The sequence below is a fragment of the Medicago sativa genome, chromosome 1, assembly GCF_051527215.1.
Source record: "Medicago sativa cultivar Bolivia chromosome 1, Bolivia_mono, whole genome shotgun sequence".
NCBI lineage: Eukaryota > Viridiplantae > Streptophyta > Magnoliopsida > Fabales > Fabaceae > Medicago > Medicago sativa.
The window spans coordinates 85,633,285-85,654,601 of NC_140749.1; the positions used below are offsets into that span (position 1 = coordinate 85,633,285).

Consider the following 21,317-nt stretch of genomic DNA (forward strand, 5'->3'; position numbering starts at 1 on the left):
AAAAATATTATTCATGAAGTGGTCGGTATGTATTTATATCCGGCTACTCTAAATAATAAACATTGAGCTACCCCAAATAAATTTAGTTGCAAAAATTAGCATAAATAATAAAGTAAAAAAATTACTACAAGATTGATATATTTATTTGTATTGGTTTGATACTTTCGGTCTCAATAACAACAATAGAGAAACCTCTTTCAACAATAAAAATTATCAAAACAATAATCATAGACAAATTAAATGGACAATGAGTTTCTTGCAAATAACCTATTTATTTACATTTGAAAAGACATTATTAATCTATTATTAAACAGACAATTATTGATGAAATTGGGTTCTTGAAACGCATTTTGCCCAGCGTTTCTAAATAGCGATTTTTATGTTAAGTTCCTAAGATTTGTTAATTTTAGTCCTTAATTTTTTCTTAGAGATTAAATTCAAGACTAAAACCACATTTTTTTTGTAAAATTTTAAAAAACTGAGACAAAAATTGGATAATTTTTTTAAGGACTAAACCTAAAAAATTATAATTTATAGGACTAAAAATATATTTTATCCTTAAATTTAATATGTTTTTTTTTTAAAAAAAAATCTTCTTTATAGTTGGCCCCTGCATAAATTTTTTGCGAGCTTCGCCGCTGCCAGAGATCGAACCCCGACATCTGCATATAATTACAATATGCAATATTCCTACTACCTCTGCATATAATTACAATATGCAATATTCCTACTAACTGAGTTAAGTTCACGGGGATTACTAACAATAATATTAGCCGTTGAAAAAAAAAACTCATCAAATTATTAAAAATACTTTACTTTTATCATAATCAAGTCTCACACACACTTTAAAATCAAAATTTACCACTATGCTCTCTCTCAATGCGTGTAGAGTAAGAGAGTGGAATTAGAAATGAACTCAAATTGAAACTCGCAATCGTGCACAATAATTAAAATTCTTCATATAGATAAGGCATGTGGCATTTCTTGATGGACAGGCATTAGTCATAGTAGACGTGGGGATGGTTATCTGGTTACTTACACCTTATAATATGGACAAATAGTATCTATCTTCTCTCCATTTATGAATCAAACGAGAAACGGATTGTGCTACTCTATTTGTTCTTTTATTTTATTTTTTATATAATTTTTCTTTTAAATTATTGCACATTTTAAAGTAATTTATATATATCCACGCAAGTTTTAAAATAATTATAGCGAAATGTTTCATATGAAAATTCGGTAAGTTAAGTTCCCATAATGTATACATTATCAAAGTTGAAAAGCAACTGGGTCATTGCTACATTAATTTAATTTCCAAGTGCAAGCTAACATACTTTGGATATGACACAATCAAGCACACCTTTTTCTTCAAAACTCCAAAACCAAAATCAAATTTTGATTGTCTCTGCCCCCCAACTTTGATGGTCAAATCTTCCACTAGACCCACCAACAAATAATGGTACAAACATGATTGAAGCAAAGGTGACCAATCTTATAATGGAGATAAAATGAGGATGGAGCTGTGTTTGTCCTAATTGTGACACTGTCTCAATCAAGAAACTATAGTGTTGTTGTTATTGTTGTTACTAAGGTCCAACCTTGTTGAGTATGTCTACTTGATGGGATTTCTCTCATAAGGAAATGCTTCTCAATTACCCTTACCAGCTATTTGTATGACGTAGTGACAACTACTACGCCATCATTCCTTAAAAAAAAAAAAAACTATTACGGAACTGATAAACGTCTTCTCTCTGTCCCTCTTCTCTTACCCAATATTCCTTGTCCTATATGATCTGATGTGGGATATTATGTAGTTTGGAATTTAGGAAATTTTATCATTTGAGTCAATTGTTGGCAAAGAAAAAAATTTGGTAACCATGTTAGTAGCTTGAAGTATCCACCGGTTTCTTTTAAGAAGCTAAATTAGTCCATCAAAATTAACACCAAAGAGAATCGATCCTAAGACATTGAGGAGAGGTATACTCCCAAACCCAAACCAATACCACAAGACCAACTCAAGTGGGTTATTATCCACCAGTTTTATTGATGACTAATCTCTCTGCAAAATTTAGTTGTCACCTTTTAGTGAAAGTCTCTCCTTTCAATCAATTTTTTCAATCTACGTTGTTCGAACCGAAAACCTTACTTAATTAGGGATTTAAATTCAGTTCTATTCAGACCACTGCAATGTTGACAGATGGCAATGAAAATATGATTAAGATATTAGTAAATTTTTCTGGTGAGGGAGTTGACACTTACCAAGTTTGAGATGCCAAACCATATCTGATCATGCTGATCCTGTGATAGTAAAAACATGATTGAAATAATTAAGGTGATTGACACATTGAGAATTTTAGACTAGTAGGCAACAATCTTATCAGGAACATTGTGGCTTTATGTATGTTTAGACTTAAACTCAATTAAAGTATGAAATGAAATAATGGCATGATTTGAGTAATTTTGCTAGAAAGTGCAATTCCTGTCTTTCACCCAAAAGGTTAAGGAATTGAGTGGTGTATTCACATGGAATGGAAAGGTGCACTCCGGCCACAAGAGTGGGGAAGTAATTTAAATGTAACCTTTACAAATATATTTCTTTTGAAACAGTTATATTTAAATTATGGATGTTGGGTATTATTGAATTAGTTTGCACCATGCACATTTAGTTGATTTCCTTTATGAAAATTCGGTAATTCGTATTGTATTTTTTTTTATGGAATGTTTTTTATTAGAGATTCATATGGAGATGTTGCAGCAGCTACTTGGATTGTTGAAGCACTTCCAGATCCTGATGTTGGCGAGCCATTGGGTGTAAGGCTAGCGATTCAGTTTGCTCTCAATATGGGGTTTTTCCAGGTGATGTTTGAAAGTGACTCCCTTAACGTGATCCGTGGTTTTCACAACCTTTCAAATAATCAATCTTACCTTGGTATGGTGGTTGCTGATTGTAATCGTCTTAGTTTCCGTTTTAATTCCTTTTCATTGAGTCATGTTAAACGTAGTGCTAATATGGCGGCTCATTCTTTAGCTAAATTTGCTTTAACTTCCTCGGATACTGTTTGGATTGAGGAATGCCGTCCTTGTATAGTTTCTTCTATTGCAGCAGATTTGGTTCCTTAATGAAATCCTTTTTTCCGTCAAAAAAAAAAAAGAAGATAAAACACAAGTCTCGCATGATATAAAGATAGGCAAAGGCTACGGTGGGAGAACTCTTTAGGTCTCCTACCGTAGGAGACTTGATTTTTTTTTTTGTTGTTTTTAAAATGGATGGCAACCATTGGATGTTTTTAATATTTTTTTAAGACCATAGTATTACCATGCTCTCTTAACACTAGATTTTTTTACGCCATCCTTCTTTCTCCCTCTCGGTGTCTGCTTACTTGCCCACAACCACCACCAACAACAACAACTACAACCTCTCAAATATGTGTTAGTTACAGCAACCTCTTCAATTTTCTCTTGAGTTTTTGCAGATAATTGAGATTGTACTTGTATATTCATATTATTTTGGATTTTTAATCTTCAATCATTGTTCTGGAAACGGTTGTGCAACTATACCAACCTCCGGTGCCTCAACGTGGAAGTAATCACCTCCCATTTTTTAAAATGAAAATCCACGCCCCCCTCTTGCGTGACAACTTTCATAGATGTTGTTCAAACTTGTTTAATTCCAGAAAATTGAAAAATTATAATGCTCACCCATAAACCTTCACAATAGTAAAATATTCATTTGTATGATTTGAATCACGATTATTACGATGAAGATGGTTGTTTGAGCAGATCTTATCAAACCTGATTTTCTTCAGATCTGGAATATTCATCCAATTATTTTGATGTGTGTAATTTATCCTTCTATCCTTGTTCGTTGAAGAAAATACAGGGGTGAGTGGTCGAAAGTTGAAATAGGTTATTGGGAGTAAAGGAAGTGCCCGTTTGGTTCAGCTTTGAATATAATTGATTCTGAGAGAATTGATTCTGATAGAATTGATTCTGACAGAATTGATTCTGAGAGAATTGATTTATGTTTGGATACAATTATGTAGAATTGATTAAACAAAATGATTTATGTTTGGATGCAATTATATAGAATTGCTTTTGAATGTATAATTACTAAAATAGACATAGCTAAAGGAGAATTGATAAAGAATGAGAATTGATAAAGGGCAATAAAGTAAAATAACGTGTTGTAATAATAAAATATACAAACCTATACACGTTGTTCAAGGAGAATTGATTCTAGAAAAGCTAGAAGCTAGGATTTGTAGCTTCATGGAGAATTGCTTTTGGAGGACAAAAGCAATTCTGAAAAGCTGAACCAAACACGTTGTTTTTGGCTTGAATTGCTTTTGGCACTGTAGAGAATTGATTTTGGGCTAGAATTGCTTCTCAGAAGCCAAACCAAACAGGCCCGAAGAAGATTAGGATATATGCAAGGTGTTGCCGTCATCTGGTGTTGTTTTGGTTGAGAGGGTGAAGAAAGTGTGAAAAAATTCTAGTGCGGAGGGATTACAGTAAGATCAATGTTCTTCATCAATCTAATGGCGACAAATGTCATTTTTGTTATAAAAAAAAAAATTAAGTCACAAGCTAGCCACCACTTCCAAACAAAACATATCTTCTGATCTGAGCAGGGTGCCACTATTTAAACACGATTTGAACTAGCAACTAGGCTGAACTTTATAAGTGATACGAAAAGATATGATCATACAACAACAGTACTTCAAAAAACTTGAGTCAACATTGTTAAATCATTGTACGAAAGAATTTCCCACAGACCAAACATTACAAAGTTATATCAAGAATTGTAATCTATTAATAGTTCGTGTTTAGTTCGATTTTTTTAAGATGCCAATATTGTTTCAACTTTCAACATGACTACTTTAAACAGCGAATAATCTTCTTCCACGAGATCTTGTCGGCGATGTGCAATATCCTAAGTCAATATAAATGGAGAAGAATAAGTAGAATTAATATTGGGTATGCCGTATGCATGAGAGTGATCTTTAGCATAATCATGCTTATTCTTGTGGTGGTTATAATTTATAACTAATGGTGAGATCTACACTACCCCTTAATAAATTGGTGATAACTTACCTCCAATGACAAGTAATATTTGCTTTTGAAACGAAGGAGATGAAGATCATATGTTGAAGGAAGAAAATGAAGAAGTTTGATGTTATTGAGATGAAAATGATAACTGATTCTAAGAGTAAAGATGAAGAAACTGAAATTTTTCTTTGTTAGGAGTAAATTACCCGCAATTCATAAGGGGTAATGTAGAACAGACCTAAATTATATCATGCAGCATTTGCTAATTAAATGAACGATGTTCTTGTTCTACATGAACATGACGAGTTGCATTTGTGGTTATCATCCGTTTCATAGTAATTTCACGAAAAGAAAAACTACAACAATATTTTGTGCTGATTTGTTTCCCTTGATCACGTTTTACGTTCATTATGTTGGGTTCAAGTGTGATTAACTAGGTCCACATCAAACTAATGAGTGAACTAGTTTATTTATGGCTTATATATGTTATTAGTCCCTGCAGTTACACCATTTTTTGAGTTTGGTCCCTGCACTTTTTTTTGTTTGGTTTTAGTCCTTTCACTTTATAAAAGAATTGGTTTTGGTCCCTGCCATTAATCAAACGTTAAAAAAAAGTGAAAGTTAACGGAGTGCCACATGGCCCAATCATTGCATGCCATGTGGCACAATAAAAGGAATAATTACAAATTTTATTAGATCAAATAAAGAAATTGAATTATAATATAATTTGTTTTATTGTTATTTTATTAATAATTAGTAACATAATCTTTAAAAACCCAATTCCTCTTGTGTTACGATTTTGTACCATTGCCCTTCGGCCTTCACCCTTCACCATCACAACAACATTATTGATTTTCACTTTTTCTTCTTCACTTATGTTTTTCTTCACCATCAACACATATATTGTCTATAGTATTGTTATTGTAAGTGTTAAGTAGGAATCCTAGTTTGCACAACATAAACGGCAATTGAAGGTTTTTTGTAAGGGGGGGATAGATGAAACTTAGGGTTTTCAATTGAATGAGGTCGTGAAATTGATAGAGAAATTGACTATAACCGATTCTCTAAAGCATCTTCTAGCAAAATTGACTTCGAAATTTGTCTTCAAGGCTCGATGAATTTCGAAAGTTTGCAGTTCAATTGCTAAGAAGAAATGGTGGTGGTGTGTCATATTCTGTTGTAAATACACTAAAAACAGTGGCACCAACACCAAACTTTCAAGAAGAAGAATAATCTATAAGTGTATTGTAACAAGAAATAAGGATAGGATTGAAAATGAGAGAAGCGTAGTTTACAACTCCATTGTAACAGCCTAAACGGTGATGATATGGGATTGGAAGTTTGGAACAGATGATGAACAGTAAGCTAATAATAATAATAATTATAAATCAATTGTTTTATTTTCTTTCTTTCAAAAAAATCAATTGCTTTATTTGATTTAAAATTAAATTTGTAAATGTTTCTTTTTTGCGCCACGTGCCATACAATGATTGGGCCACGTGGCACTCCGTTAACTTTCACTTTTTTTTTAACGTCTGACTAACGGCAGGGACCAAAACCAATTCTTTTATAAAGTGCAAGGACTAAAACCAAGCAAAAAAAAGTGCAGGGACCAAACCCAAAAAATGGTATAACTGCAGGGACTAATGACATATATAAGCCTTTATTTTTTTGTTAATCTTTGGTCGGTTACTGTTCAGGCGCGAAATTTTTTTTTTAATGCCCTTAAATGAAACCAAAAATCCAAAAGTACCCTAGTTGAAACAAAAATACCAAAACTACCATACTTTTGCATAGTTGACCACTATGTCACAAGTGTGACTTGTGACCTACCTATGTCACAAGTTGGACTTGTGAATAACCCTTATGTCTCAATTGCAACTTGCGACATACCCTCTCTCAAAATTTGCAATTTTTTTTGTCCTTATTATATGTCACAAATGGGACTTGTGACATATTTATTTATTTATTTTTCGTTTTTTTCTTTTAATTTAATAGAATTAGTTTTAAAAATTTTAAAAAAATAATTGAAATAAATATTTATGATTTAAGATGACACATTTAAAGGGAGAATACATTCAAACGAAGAATAAATATTTAATGCAATACAGACCAAATGCAATAAAAAATATGCCTAGATTGTTACTGATGTTCAGTATTAATGCAATTTTTTCGGGAATGACCGGTCATCCTACAAATGCCGCATTTTCTCCCCTCATTTTCAACAATGTCCATCTCGGTCCTAATGCGAGTAATTACGGGACGACCTTTCTTTGCTCTGCGCATCGCTGAATCGGGAACCACCTTTGAGCCTACATAAGTTGGCCAATACTGTTGGTGGTGAACCACGTCGAAATGGATATTGTATACATAGTATACACACTCATTCGTAAATTTTTTATCGACAAATGTGAAGGTGAGAAAAACACAAGAAGGGGGGTTGAATTGTGTTTTTAAAAATTCTTCGTTTCTCCTAAAACTGAACACACTTGATCAGAAGCTAAGTGAGACGGCTTCTGAAGTGATTATCAGAATCTAAATGCAGCGGAATAAAACAGAGAGAGAGAAGAAGAACGACACAAAGCAATTATACTGGTTCCTTCCACAATCTGGAAGTAGTCCAGTCCCCCTTGCACTTTCAAGGAGATTTCATTAAGAGTAATATCTGATTACAATTGCTCAAGCACACAAGCAAGAGACTTCCTTTGCTCAAGAACACAATCAAGAGACTTCCTGCTCAAGCATAACTGCAAGAGACTTCTAACTAAACAAAATTACACAGAAAATTGTTTAAGGTTGAACACTTGATATACAATCAGAGGTGCTCACAATACAAATCAGATACAGACTCAATGACTTAAGAATTTCTAAGATAAGACTTTGAGACACAGAAATTTTAAGTGAATGCAGAACAATTTCAGCAAAGGTTTGGCACTTGTATGAGAGTCTTTTGTTTAGCGTTCTTGCATTACCAATTCTCTAAGTCTTCACTCCTTTATATAGAGGTGTGAAAGAGACGTTGTGAAATTGCCAGCACATCAAAGAGTCGTTGTTGAAGCTTGATCTTTCACCAATGATCTTTTGCCTGATTTGGTTGTTGTCCTATGAAGAACCAATTTGAAATCCATTCCTTATCCAAAGGAACATCTATGCAGGCGAAGCCGTATTCTGGAGTTGTTTTCTTGTCTTGTAGCGTGGACACAAAACATAGTAGTGGAGAAGGTGGTTGTACAGTTCGTACAATAGTACAATGTCAACGCTTTCATCCAAATTGCAAGCACATGCCTTCAAACATCTTTGAAATGACCGTTGCAAAATTCCACTAATCTTTTGTTGTGTTTACGAATCCAATAGACAGCTTTTGCAGTGATGATTCTTCAATCCTTGAATCTTTTGCAAATCCAGTTGATCTTCAGCTTCTGGTGAAATGACTTCTGATGAGGCAGCTTCTGATAACATAGCTTCTGATGATGCAGCTTCTGAATGATACAGCTTCTGATAACGCAGCTTCTGATGATGTGGCTTCTGGACCTCTTGTCTTCAGGAGCACTATTCTTCAGGAGCGCTTTACTAACTTCAGGAGTGGCTTTTCTTCAGGAGCACTTTTCTCTTCAGGAGCGAGTTGCCTTCAGAAGCACTAAGCTTCAATTTTTGTTGATTCCTTTAGCTCTTCATTTGCTCATTCAGAACCAATAAATGATGTAACTTTTTAATTAAGGTCCTGTACACTTGAACAAATATTAGCTAATCCAATTTACAATTTTTAATACCATGTTATCATCAAAACTCTTTAAGGTTTATTGTTAAACACATTTTGTTCCAACAATCTCCCCCTTTTTGATGATGACAAACAATAGTATTTAAAATTGATCAATTGTTGTTAATCCAATTAACAAGTTGACTTTGGGGTTCTGAGGTTTGTAAGCTCAGAATCTGAGGTTTGTAAGCTCAAACTCCCCCTGAGTCTGATAGTCTTTAAGGTGAGGTTTGTAAGCTCCCCCTAAGTTCTATCCAGGTTAATTAAATTCATTTTTAGCGCAATAATAATCTTAGAGCTTTAAAATGAAATAAGTTATAGATGAGAAGAGTGGTTCAATTAATTTTATTTGAAATTTGATACTCCCCCTTTTTGATACACCCTTCTTTAGGTAAGACAAAAAGTTATAAGTTTTTCAAAATTTTCAAATATCATTAATGGGGCTCAGAGCCTTTAAATACTATCACATATACTCCCCCTTTTGTCATTATAAAAAAACAAGACAACAAGATTTGAAAAAAAAAATTCAAACAATAAGAGAGTATAATAAAGTATCAGAACCTAAAATCTATTACAAAAAATAAAAAAACCAAGCAATGAGTATATAGATGAACAAAACAAAGTATTCAGGCATTCAAGAATCAGAACCATGAAGGATTCAGAAGCAGTAAGAAACTTAAGATAAGAAGTGATCAGAAGCAAGAAATAGACAGGATTAAACAAACAACAAACAATATATAAACACTAAGGTGTGCAACTAAGGTTTGGTTTGAAGTAGTTTCCTCATCCTCTCCATTTCTTCAGCTTGTTGCTTCAACTGATCTTCAAGAAGTTGTTGCTTCTGGAGAAGCTCCAATTCCCTTTCCTTAGCTTCTTGTTGTTGCTTTGCCATCTTCTGTCTCAGAAGCTTGAACATCCTTCCGTCTCTGGTCAAATATTCCATTTCAGAGAAGAAATGCTTGTTTGCCAGAAGCAGTCTAGGACTTCTGACTCTGAGTCTTTGCTTCAGGTTCTCCATTAACCTTCTTACAGAAGCTTCCTTGATTCTGATGCACTTGGCCTTAACAGCTTCTATTAACTCTGCAGCTCTGTTTTGAAGTGATGTCCATGCTTCTTCATATGCATTGGTGAGATCAATTGTCCTTCTTTGATCCACCAGACCATGCATTTCAGAATGAATCTTGAGTAGCTCATTGTCAATACGTTCAGATTCCAGGATGTCCAGGGGTGGTTGTTCAAGGGTTTCCAGGTCAGAATCATTAAGAGTATTATCTTGAACAAGGATGGATTCTGGAATTGTGAGTTGTTCAGCTTAGGTTGAGGTTGATGGTTGGTCAGGATCAATGTCCATGGGAGTGTGTTGGTGAGAGGATTCTTCTGGTTGTTGGTTAAGTGGGGAGTTGGTTTCAGTTTCGGTTGGTGGTTGATGTGGTGAAGTTGATGTTTGAGAGTTGAGTTGGGGATCAATGTTAGCAGTTGGTGATTGAGGTTGTGGAGGTGATGTGGGTTTGTGTGGTTCAGGTGGTTGTTGATGGGGGCTTTCTGAGACAACCTTTTCAGAAGCAGTTGCTTCTGGAGTTGCTTCAGAGGCTTTCTCTGAGTTGGGTTTGACTAGTGGTAATTCACCTGAATAGTGAAAAGAAAGATTTTCTAAGACAGAAGTGTCTTCTTCTTGCTCAGTTGCTTGTGGTGAAAAGGGTGAGATGGGGGTAGAGGTGACTGGAATCTGACATACCTTGACATCTTCTGAAGTGGTAGCACCAGGTGCTTTTAGAACCGCTTCTGAAGCTTTAACAGCCACTTCCTTGACTTCTTCAGACTTCTCGTGCTCTTTTGCTTTTATCCCATCAAGAGCTTTGTTCAGATGCTCTTCTGTGATGATGGACTCTGATTTGCCCTTACTTCTTTTTATGGGAATAGAAGCAGCCCTAATTCTCTTCTTCTCCATTATATCTGCTAACTTAAAATCAGCAATTTCCTTAGCCATTTTGGCCTTGGCAGGAGTCAGCTCAACCATAGAGATTTTCATATCAACAGGTGCCTTTTTCTTCTTCAGCTTGGGCTCAGCTTCTTCTATTTCCAACTCATCCATAGCTTCATCCAGTTTTTCCTTGTGATAAACTGTTTCAGCTTTCCCTCTCTTTCTCTTAGCAACCTTCTGTTGCTTGCCCTTATCAGTAGCTGCTTCTGATGTAGAAGTACCCTTGACTTTCTTTCTCTTAACAGGAGCAGCTTCCTCCTGAGAGCTCGCATCTTCCTCCAAGACATACTCAGCTACTGATTTAGCCAAGATATCAGGATTACTTTCCTCAAAGATTGAAGGAAAATCCCTGATAATCTTAGTTTCTGCAGTAGTCATCTCTAACTACTTCTCATCTTCAGGAGTTTCCTTGATGAACCTCATAGAACATAAGCTCCTGCTACTGATAGTCCTTTCAGCAGTAGAGACTTCAAAGCAACTATCAGAAGCACTCCTTGTCTTTTTCAAGAAATCCACCACCCTTCCTTGATAAAAGATCTCATATAGCAATCTTCCATAGGGCACTTGTTTCCTTCCTCTAACAGTGCCTTCATTTATAGCCCAGCAGAGATGATCCATGACATATCTTGGGAAATTTATCTTATCCAAAATAGCCATGAAGTAAATTGCTAGCTTCTGTTGGTTGTTAGGTTGATCAGACCCTCATGCTCTTTGAAAGAAGCAATCATTACTGAATTTCACTAACATCCTGTTGTGAATCTTCATTTCAGAAGGCTTAGCATCTTTGTTCCCACCCAGAAGAGTGTTGAAGTAGCCTTTTAGCAGGACATCTTCCTTCTTGACTATTTCTTGAAATCTTCCTTCTGCATCCACTCTACAAGCTTTGGCTATAACATTCTCAGTGATGGTTATAGGAATGCCCATCACTTCAGACCTTATTTCTAAGCTTTCAAAAGAGGTAGGATTCATATCCATGATCATTTTCCCTTTCTTTGACCCAGCTTGTTTACCCATGACCTTTGCAGGCTTTCCATTATACACTTCAGCCCTTAACCAGAAATCCTTGATCAAGTTCACATAAGTTGGCCCATTCAGCATCTTGAAATACTCAGATAGCTTCTGAGTTTCTACCAAACTTTCCATATCTACTTCGTACTTCTTAAGTGAAGCGAAGTCCACCGGTGATTCTATTTGAACTATTAAGGATTTCCATGGAATATCCATAGTCTTCTCTTTGTACACGGACCCAGATTCTGATGTGCCTTGCATGCTTGAAGTAGATTCTGAAACTTTTGAGCTTGATGATGCCATTTGATGATTGAAGAAGATTTGAAGAAGATGATGTTTTTAGGATTCTAGGGTTGAGAGAATGCGCTTACTTCGCAAAAGGTTTGAAAGCAAATGTGTTTGTTGTGAGTGAGTAGTGTGTGAATTGACAAAGTGTTAAAAGTAAAACGATTGCAATTCAAAAGAGACAAACAAACATAACATTAATGACAAAATTGGGGGCGCGTGAAAAGTACTTTCAAAGCTATTAAATCATCATTGCCCTTTTTAGTTATACACCAATACAAACAGGCCACGTCAGAAGTTCACAGAGTAACTACCAAGTTAGTGGGCCAGAAGTTACCATAAAAAGTAACTCCCAACGTTTCCACTAACTCTACTATTCAGAAGCATAAAATCCAGCTTCTGGACTTGAGATGCTGACGTCATCATCAGAAGCGAGTTTTCCTCATAACCTCAATAAAGAGCTTCTGATGGACTACTGCTTCTGAACTAACTTCAGAACCTAAAATCCTATTCAGGAGTAAGCAATCATTTAATCAAACACAAAGTGCATGTTCAAATTTTTCTTTATAAAATCAAATCTTTCAACAGTTAAAGGCTTAGTAAATATATCAGCCCATTGATTTTCAGTATCAATGAATTGTATATCTAAAATTCCTTTTTGAACATAATCTCTGATAAAATGGTGTTTGATTTCAATGTGCTTAGCTCTTGAATACAAAATTGGATTTTTAGACAAACAAATAGCAGCAGTATTATCACAATAAATGGGAATACTGTTAGCAGTTATCTGATAGTCTTCCAACTGATGTTTCATCCAAAGTAGTTGTGTACAACAACTTGCAGCTGAAATGTATTCTGCTTCTGCTGTAGACATAGCAATAGTTGTTTGTCTTTTGCTAGCCCAGGATATAAGATTATCACCCAGAAATTGACAATTGCCACTGGTTGACTTTCTTTCAATCCTATCACCAGCATAATCAGCATCACAGAATCCAATTAGCTTATAATCTAAGGATTTCCTATAAAGGAGTCCAAGATTAGTTGTTCCTTTCAAATACCTGAAGATTCTCTTGACAGCAATCATATGAGATTCTCTAGGATCTGATTGGAATCTTGCACACAAGCATACACTGAATAAAATATCTGGCCTAGATGCAGTAAGGTATAACAAAGAACCAATCATACCTCTATACAGCTTCTGATCAACTTTAGCTCCTTCATCTTCTTTGCTTAAGGTGCACGTAGGGTGCATTGGAGTGTTCATCACTTTACAATCTTCAAGCTTGAACTTCTTCAGAAGCTCCTTTGTATACTTTGATTGATGAACATAGACTCCATCTTTGCATTGATTAATTTGAATGCCCAGGAAGAACTTCAGCTCTCCCATCATGCTCATTTCAAATTCATCCTGCATTAACTTAGAAAATTCCTTGCAAAGAGATGCATTAGTAGAACCAAATATTATATCATAAACATATATTTGCACAACAAGAATATCTTTCCCAGGGGTCCTTCTGAAGAGTGTTGTATCAATCTGTCCTCTTTTAAAATCATTTTTGATTAAGAAATTACTTAGTCTATCATACCAAGCTCTGGGAGCTTGTTTCAAGCCATATAGTGATTTCTTCAGTTTAAAAACATGGTCAGGATATTTAATATCCTCAAATCCAGGAGGTTGCTTGACATACACTTCTTCTTCTATGACGCCATTAAGAAATGCACTCTTGACATCCATTTGATACAATATTATGCCATGATTAACTGCATAGGAAAGAAGTAACCTGATTGCTTCCAATCTTGCAACTGGAGCAAATGTTTCAGTGTAATCAATGCCTTCTTGTTGACTATACCCTTGTGCAACAACATTCAACTTGTTTCTGAATACCCATTTTGTTCCAATAATGTTCTTGTGCTGAGGTTTGGGTACCAGATCCCACACATCATTTCTTTGAAATTGATTCAACTCTTCTTGCATAGCTAAGATCCATCCATCATCTGATAGTGCTTCATCAACTGTTGTAGGTTCAATCATTGAGATCAGTCCAATCATTGATTCTTCTTGTCTAAAGTAAGATCTTGTTCTTCTTGGACTATCTTTGTTTCCAATGATTAGCTCCTCGGGATGTGAAGACTTGTGTTTGAAAGTGTTTCTGGGAGGATCTACTTGATGTGAGCCATCTTGTGCTTCATCAGAAGCAGTTTCATTTTGCGCTTCTGATGTGGGTTCAGCTTCTGGACTTTCTTCAGATTCAGCTATCTGATCAGGTTCTGGAGTAGCTTCAGGAACCTGTATCTCTGCAACATTTTCACCCTGCTTTGAATTTTTATCTTCAAGCTCTTTGTCATCAAATTTAACTTACATAGATTCTTCAACACAGAGTGTCTCTGAATTATACACTCTGTATGCCTTTGACCTTTCAGAGTAACCTAAGAAGATTCCTCTTTGGGCATTGGCATCAAATTTCTTTTGGTAGAGCTTGTTGTTCAGAATGTAACATGTACATCCAAATTGATGAAAGTAAGAGATATTGGGTTTTCTTCCTTTAAAGAGTTCATATGCTGTTTTCTCCAAAATAGGTCTAATATAGATCCTGTTTTGAACATAACATGCTGTATTCACTGCTTCTGCCCAAAAATGTTTAGCCAAATTGTTTTCATGGATCATGGTTCTGGCCATTTCTTGTAAAGTTCTATTCTTTCTCTCTACAACCCCATTTTGTTGTGGAGTTCTAGGAGAGGAGAATTCATGGATAATTCCATGTTTTTCACAAAAAGCTTCAAATGGCTCATTTTCAAATTCTCCACCATGATCACTTCTGATTTTCAAAATCTTTGACTCTTTTTCAGTTTGAATTTGTGTGCAGAAGTTACTGAATACCTCATATGCATGATCCTTACTTTTCAGGAATTTCACCCAAGTCCATCTGCTGTAATCATCAACAATGACTAATCCATATTTACTTCCATACAAGGATGCAGTACTCACTGGTCCAAATAAATCAATGTGAAGTAGTTCTAAGGGTCTTGAGGTTGAAACAATGTCTTTGGTTTTAAAAGATGATTTCACAATTTTCCCTCTCTGACATGCACCACAGAGTGCATCTGAATGATAGTCAATGTTTGGTAGCCCTTTGACAAGTTGTAACTTACTAAGCTTAGAGATTAACCTCCAGTTAGCATGTCCCAACCTTCTGTGCCACATCCATTTCTTATCATTCACTGATAGAAGGTAAATCACCTTCTGATCAGCTAGTTTAGAAAAATTGATTTTATAGACATTATCAACTCTCTTTCCCTTGAACACAATGGATTTGTCTTCCTTGTTGATTACTGTACAGTTGGTTTTCTCAAAAAGCACATCATAACCATTATCACAAAATTGACTAATGCTCAAAAGGTTACGTTCAAGACCATCTACCAACCATACATTATTAATTGAGGTAGATGAATTAGCAATAGTTCCTGTACCTATGATCTTGCCTGACTGGTTGCCTCCAAATTTCACATTTCCTCCCTCTTTCATTGTTAGTCTGAGAAAACTGGACTTTTCTCCTGTCATGTGTCTTGAGCAACCGCTGTCTAGGTACCATGATCTTTGCTTTGGTGCTGCTCTTAGACATACCTGCATCATTGACATTTTCAGATTTAGGTACCCATTGTCCTATGGGTCCTGGAAGGTTAGTGCTTAAGGCTTTACTCTTCGCTCCTTGTACCTTGTGCTGTGAGTTGGGTTGCTTCTGATTAACCATTACCTTTGGTTTTGGTACTTCAGAAGCAGTAACTGTCTTCTTCTGAAACTTAGACTTCAGAACCTCAGATTTTGGTTTCACCAGACTCTGAGGTACAGGTTCTGATCTTTTCAGGATCCTGATCTTTGAAGTCTTGGAATCAGATTTGATCATAGCCTTTGACTTAGAGTTCTTTGGTTTTGAAGTAATCTTAGCCTTAGAACTAGAAGCTTCAGGTTCTGATTGAACAACAGTTTCCAACTCAGCACCTTCAGGTACAAAGAAGGTTTTCAGACCTTCCTTGATGCATTCACAACAAGATTTTAGATTGGTTTTCTCAAGTTTCACTTCTGGAAAACCAATTCCTCTGCCATTGTTCTTGTAAATGCTATAAATCATAGAAGCCACTCTGCTTCTGTCAATGCCAGATATAATAAAATCTTCAAGAGCAATTTCATGGTTACTTAAAGATTTTTCATTACACTTTTCTTGTAGCTTCTGACATAAGAACCTGAGCTGATCTTCATACGTTTTACACATGAAGTCAAAGCCCCTAAGTCCTTGCTCAGAAGCTTTCAGATCCAATAGAGTTGATTTTTGCTGTTTCACCAAATCAGCATATTTTTCTTTTAAATCCTTCAACTCATTGGTTCTTACTTCAAAATGTGTAAGAAGTTCTTTAAGTGACTCAACAAGTTCATCTCTGAGAATTTTGGAATATACCTCATTTTCATCTTCTGAGTCTGAATCTGATCCAGCTTCTGAAGTTGCTGTTGCTACCAGTTCAACAGCTACCTTTGCATCTTCATCAGCTTCCTTTTTATCAGATCCAGATTCACTTCCCAAATCATCCCAGGTTGCCATTAAACTCTGCTTGATCTGCTTCTTGAATTTGCTTGGTTTGAATGTAGACCTCTTTGACTTGTCCTTTGACTTTTCTCTTTGAAGATCAGGGCATTCATCAATGAAATGTCCAGGCTTCTTACAGTTGAAGCATCCCTTCTGATCTTCTTTCCTTGAGCTTCTGGAGTTACTCCTCTTGGTTAAAAACTTTCTGTTCTTATTGGCCAGATATTGAAGTCTGTTTGAGAGCATGGCCATTTCAGCAGCATCTGGTTCAGAATCTAAACTTGATTGATCTTCCTCTTCAGATTCAACCACTTTGAGAGCTTTTGATGACTTGCCTTTGGATGGAAGAGCTATTGATTTACTCTTCTTAGTAGACTCATGTTCATTAAGACTTAACTCATGAACTTTGAGAGAACTAACAAGATCTTCGACACTTAAAGTGTTTAAATCTTTAGCTTCCTCAATGGCAGTCACCTTTGGTCTCCATCTTGCAGATAAGCTTCTGAGTATCTTGCTCACATGGTCAGAAGCAACATAGCTCTTCTTTAGAATTTGTAGCCCAGAGACTAAGGTTTGAAACCTTGAGTACATCTCCTCAATAGTTTCATCATCCTTCATCTTGAATAACTCGTACTGATGTACAAGCATGAGAGCTTTAGCTTCTTTGACCTTCTTGCTGCCTTCGTAGTTTGAACAGAGTGAAGCAAACATAGCTTTAGCAGTGGATTTGTCACTCATCTTCATGTACTCTGCTTTGGGTATAGCAGTGACAAGAGCTCCTCTGATAATATGATGCTTCTTGTAGAGTTTCTTCAACTCAGGAGTATGTTTCTTTCTATCCACAGCAGCTCCTTCTTCATCAAGGACTAAATCACCAACACCATCTTACAGAATATCCCATAATTCTTCATCTAGGCTCATGATATAACTGTAAAAGTTGGTCTTCCACCAAGAAAATTCTTCAGCATCTCCATTGAATTTTGGAATCTTTCCAACACTGGATTTCTTACTATCACTATAATCATGTGAGACATGTTTATAGCTAGTATCATCAGAACCAGTAGGAGGAGGAGTAGACATGTTTTTCTCAGATCTTTGACTGTTGCACGGTTAAGTGTTACACAACAGACCAGGGCTCTAGATACCAATTGAAGGTGAGAAAAACACAAGAAGGGGGGTTGAATTGTGTTTTTAAAAATTATTCGTTTCTCCTAAAACTGAACGCACTTGATCAGAAGCTAAGTGAGACGGCTTCTGAAGTGATTATCAGAATCTAAATGCAGCGGAATAAAACAGAGAGAGAAGAAGAACGACACAAAGCAATTATACTGGTTCCTTCCACAATCCGGAAGTAGTCCAGTCCCCCTTGCACTTCCAAGGAGATTTCACTAAGAGTAATATCTGATTACAATTGCTCAAGCACACAAGCAAGAGACTTCCTTTGCTCAAGCACACAAGCAAGAGACTTCATTTGCTCAAGAACACAATCAAGAGACTTCCTGCTCAAGCACAACTGCAAGAGACTTCTAACTAAACAAAATTACACAGAAAATTGTTTAAGGTTGAACACTTGATATACAATCAGAGGTGCTCACAATACAAATCAGATACAGACTCAATGACTTAAGAATTTCTAAGATAAGACTTTGAGACACAGAAATTCTAAGTGAATGCAGAACAATTTCAGCAGAGGTTTGGCACTTGTATGAGAGTCTTTTGTTTAGCGTTCTTGCATTACCAATTCTCTAAGTCTTCACTCCTTTATATAGAGGTGTGAAAGAGACGTTGTGAAATTGCCAGCACATCAAAGAGTCGTTGTTGAAGCTTGATCTTTCACCAATGATCTTTTGCCTGATTTGGTTGTTGTCCTATGAAGAACCAATTTGAAATCCATTCCTTATCCAAAGGAACATCTATGCAGGCAAAGCCGTATTCTGAAGTTGTTTTCTTGTCTTGTAGCGTGGACACAAAACAGAGTAGTGGAGAAGGTGGTTGTACAGTTCGTACAATAGTACAATGTCAACGCTTTCATCCAAATTGCAAGCACATGCCTTCAAACATCTTTGAAATGACCGTTGCAAAATTCCACTAATCTTTTGTTGTGTTTTCGAATCCAATAGACAGCTTTTGCATTGATGATTCTTCGATCCTTGAATCTTTTGCAAATCCAGTTGATCTTCAGCTTCTGGTGAAATGACTTCTGATGAGGCAGCTTCTGATAACATAGCTTTTGATGATGCAGCTTCTGATAACGCAGCTTCTGATGATGTGGCTTCTGGACCTCTTGTCTTCAGGAGCACTATTCTTCAGGAGCGCTTTACTAACTTCAGGAGCGGCTTTTCTTCAGGAGCACTTTTCTCTTCAGGAGCGAGTTGCCTTCAGAAGCACTAAGCTTCAATTTTTTGTTGATTCCTTTAGCTCTTCATTTGCTCATTCAGAACCAATAAATGATGTAACTTTTTAATTAAGGTCCTATACACTTGAACAAATATTAGCTAGTCCAATTTACAATTTTTAATACCTTGTTATCATCAAAACTCTTTAAGGTTTATTGTTAAACACATTTTGTTCCAACAAAATGTTTTATAGTCGTAGCTAAAACTAGAACATGCGGCAATGACATGTGAGCAAGGTAAGTGTAATGCCCTGAATTTTCCACAGACGCACCATTTACTTTGCAGGTCGACCTTGTATTCTCCCATCACATATGGGAGTTGCGCCCTATCCCCCATGTCACAAAATGGACTTACGACCTATATCTTTCTTCATTTGTCTTTTTATGCCAAATCTGCCACGCGTGAGAGACCAAGTCCACTCATCAACGATTATTTAGATCAAGCCGGGTTTTGGGAGATTAGTCAATTAGACAATTATAAAATGGATTTGCATCTCTTAACTGCTCTGGTTGAAAGGTGGAGGCCCGAAACACACACTTTTCATCTTCCAACCAGGGTCGTCCCTGTAAAATAGGAGGCTCGACTCTCTTTTTAAAATAGTCCCCTAGTAAAATAAAACATAATTTTTTTGTGTAGCTAAACTTCATTAAAAAAAATCAGAATCAGAAGAACTTCTAAACATGAAAGGAATTAAAAAAGAAAAGGATACAACGCATATTTTTTTTTATTTAAATGGGGGGTGGGTATTAGACTTAATTTTTAGTTTGAGGCCCGTAGTATTTGGAGGCCCGACCTGGTTGAGCACCTTGCACTGCCCCAAGGTCGGGCCTACTTCCAACGGGTGAATGCACAATCACGTTAGAGGATGTCTACATGTTACTTGGTTTACCTTACGGTGGACGTGTCGTTACAGGAAAACCTTATATTGATTGGGAAGAGTGTTCTGATTTGTTGGGATTGGAAATGCCAATTGAACATACGAAAAGTTACCAATTATCGTTAACATTCTTGACTGATAACCTGAATTACGGTCTAACACAAGATTCGTCTGTTGAGTATAAAATAAAATGTACAAGGAGGTACATTCTCTGGCTCATCGGGGCTTTTTTGTTTCCAAATTCATCTGGTAAGTTTGTGCATAACCTATGGACATGAGGTAAGTTTGTGCACAACCTTATATTTATTCTTCATTTGAATGTATTGTCCCTTTAAATGTGTCATCTTAAATCATAAATATTTATTTCAATTATTTTTTTAAAAATTTTAAAACTAATTCTATTAAATTAAAAGAAAAAAACGAAAAATAAATAAATAAATATGTCACAAGTCCCACTTGTGACATATAATAAGGACAAAAAAAATTGCAAATTTTGAGAGAGGGTAAGTTGCAATTGAGACATAGGGGGTATGTCACAAGTCCAACTTGTGACATAGGTAGGTCACAAGTCACACTTGTGACATAGTGGTCAACTATGCAAAAGTAGGGTAATTTTGGGGTGGCATTTAGCCTGGGAAAGGAACATTTTTCCCATCATGGGAAAGTTTGATTTTTTACCTACAACTGCCTGTGTATCACCTGCTGTGATTTTAATTTTTTTTTAATAAAAACATATTATAATGGCAAATATTGAGAAAGTACTTTTCTGAATCACCTCACATAAAATCGCTCACTACACCCCCTTTTGTCATGATTCAATTGTCCATTATTGCAACAAAAAATTAAAACAAACGCTCATAAAAAAAATGATTCAGTTGTCCGTCATTGCAACTCTTCTTCTCGTTGCCCCATCTTTCTTCTTGTTCCTCTTCTTTTCTTCCTCCACCAAATTATATATACCATTTTGTTTGCCGCTAGTGAAATCTGTTTTGTTCCGTGTTCGCAAATGCTGAGAATTCAGAAAAGGAAACAAATAAGACAACTCTTATCGGCGGCTTCACAGGTAGTTGTATGTGTTGGATATTTGTATGTTGGCTTCACTTTTGCCTAAAACAAATATTCACTTCAGATGTGGAACACAATGTTCCAACATCAAGAGTTGTTCTGTATGTTCTGGGCTTGACCTATGTTTACGCACGCGCTTGCTTGATTGAAGGAATCCACACCAGCATGTGTTGGTATGAACCGTGTGCAATTATGAAGAGATCAGAACATATGTGATTTCTTAAGGAATTGTTAAAATGACTTAGGAAAGTATTTTTAAGGTGACTTTTAATGAGCCTACTTTCTAAGAGTTTCCATATCCGTCCATATTGCTTAATGAAGA

At 35.9% G+C, this 21,317-nt stretch overlaps 2 long non-coding RNA genes across 2 annotated transcripts in view; both read left to right on the forward strand.

The window, feature by feature from the left end:
• The first annotated feature begins 2,406 nt into the window (after positions 1-2,406).
• Positions 2,407-2,997, forward strand: LOC146958515 (uncharacterized). Its single transcript, XR_015024659.1, has 2 exons — positions 2,407-2,574; positions 2,733-2,997. It is a non-coding gene; the product is annotated as an uncharacterized LOC146958515 (long non-coding RNA).
• A 14,726-nt stretch (positions 2,998-17,723) lies between these two features.
• Positions 17,724-21,317, forward strand: part of LOC146958516 (uncharacterized) — a 40,225-nt gene continuing 36,631 nt past the window's right edge. The window contains exon 1 of the long non-coding RNA XR_015024660.1: positions 17,724-17,811. This is a non-coding gene — a long non-coding RNA (uncharacterized LOC146958516). The remainder of the gene's footprint in view (positions 17,812-21,317) is intronic.